General features: G+C 39.7%; 1 pseudogene; it reads left to right on the forward strand.

The window, feature by feature from the left end:
* The first annotated feature begins 251 nt into the window (after window positions 1-251).
* Window positions 252-1,841, forward strand: LOC148689526 (uncharacterized; annotated as a pseudogene).
* Window positions 1,842-2,200: the final 359 nt, after the last annotated feature.

The raw sequence follows: 2,200 nt of genomic DNA on the forward strand, positions 1-2,200 counted from the left end.
GCGATCATCCACACTTAAAGTGGAACAATCAAGACAACAGACAACAATCTGTTCCCAACAACTATAACTGTCCACCTGGCTTCTTTCAAGCAAGACCGCAGGCACCATTTCAGCCTCAACAATAACAAGCTCCAAGTAAGTCTCTTGAGGATTTAATTACTTCTTTAGCTAACTCTACTCAATCTCATCAACATAAAACAGACAAAGCAATTGAAAACCTTGAGCGCCAAATGAGTCAGTTAGCAAGTTTGATGGGGCAACAACACCAACTAGGAAGGTTGCCTAGCCAAACCGTGGTGAATCCAAATGAGGAGCAGATGAATGTTGTGACTTTAAGGAGTGGAAAAGAAGTTTTTGAGCAGCCAAGGATGCAAAAGAGGACTACAAAAGATACAAATGAGCAAGGGAAGCAACAAACCAAAAATCTTGAGCAAGATGAGGCTTCAACATAAACTAAAAAGTCTCCTAAAGATACAGAATTGAACAAAAAAGATTCTGATAAGGTAAGTAAACAAGTTCAAAATTCATTTAACTCATGTGTCCCTATTCCTTTTCCTCACAGGTTTATGAAGTCTAAGAAAGAGCAAACTGATAAGGAAATCTTGGATACTTTCCGAAAAGTTCAGGTGAACTTACCTCTTTTAGATGCCATAAAACAAGTGCCCAAGTATGCAATGTTCCTTAAAGAGCTTTGTACGAACAAGAGAAGATTCAATGATCAAGAAACTGTGGCATTAAGTGAGGAAGTATCAGCTGTTTTGTAGAGAAAGCTACCACCGAAGTTGAAGGATGCCGGTAGCTTTACCATTCCATGTGTAATTGGAGGGAAAGAGTTTGGGAGAGCATTGTGTGATCTGGGGGCATCCATCAATCTGATGCCATATTCAGTGTATGAATCACTAAACCTTGGAGACTTGAAGGAAACAAAGGTAGTAATCCAGTTGGCAGATCGTTCAAATAGATATCCCAAAGGCCTATTGGAGGATGTACTTGTGCAAGTGAATGAACTTATTTTTCCCGCTGATTTTTTTGTTCTTGAGATGGAACATGACCCTATGCCTACTGCACTTTCTCTTATATTGGGAAGACTATTCCTTAGAACGGCGCGTACAAAGATTGATGTCTACGATGGTACCTTAACCATGGAAATTAATGGAGAAAGCGTCAAGTTCAAAATCTTCGATGCTATGAGGTACCCTAGTGATTTTGAATCTTGTTTGTCTATTGATGCGTTTGACTATTTTATGCAGGATTATTTTAATGAAGGTGTGGGACAAGACAATTTAGAGAAGGCGTTAGTGCATAGCATTACACATGGAAAACTTAATTATTCCGAGCACATTGAAGAAGAATTAATCCAGACAGTGGCATCCCTTGAGTCTCTTTCACCAATTCATGGTAAGTTTTCTTCCTATTTTATTTCTTTTCCTACTTCTAACGAAAAAATTCTTCCTTCTATGATTCAGGCACCCAAATTGGAGCTTAAACCGATTCCTGAACATTTGAAGTATGCATTTTTGGGAGAGGATGAAACATTACCGGTCATCATATCATCACAACTCATAACAGAAGAAGGGGAGAAACTGATCCGGGTACTGAAGGATCACAAAACTGCCATAGCTTGGAGCATTACAGATATCAAAGGTATAAATCCAGCTACATGTATGCATAGTATTCTGCTGGAGGAAGGTGCAAAACCTACAAGGGAAGCTCAATGCCGTTTGAACCCACTCATGATGGAGGTCGTCAAGAAAGAGGTTATCAAGCTTCTTGATGTTGGCATCATATATCCTATCTCGGACAGCAAGTGGGTGAGCCCTGTTCAAGTAGTTCCGAAGTGATCTGGAGTCACAGTTGTTAAGAATGAAGCTAGTAAGCTAGTGCTTACACGTGTGCAAAATAGCTGGAGAGTCTGTACAGACTATCGGAAGATAAACAGCACCACACGCAAAGATCATTTTCCAGTTTCATTCATTGATCAAATGTTAGAAAGGTTAGCTGGTCATTCTCATTATTGCTTTCTTGATGGCTATTCTGGATATAATCAAATTGCAGTTGCTCCGGAGGATCAAGAAAAGACGACTTTCACATGTTCATTTGTCACATTTGCATACCGGAGGATGCCGTTTGGACTTTGCAACGCCCCTGCCACATTTCAAAGGTGTATGGTAAGTATCTTTTCTGATATGATTGAGAAAAT

Source organism: Pyrus communis, chromosome 17 (genome assembly GCF_041283825.1).
Source record: "Pyrus communis isolate YQ-2024b chromosome 17, ASM4128382v1, whole genome shotgun sequence".
Lineage (NCBI taxonomy): Eukaryota > Viridiplantae > Streptophyta > Magnoliopsida > Rosales > Rosaceae > Pyrus > Pyrus communis.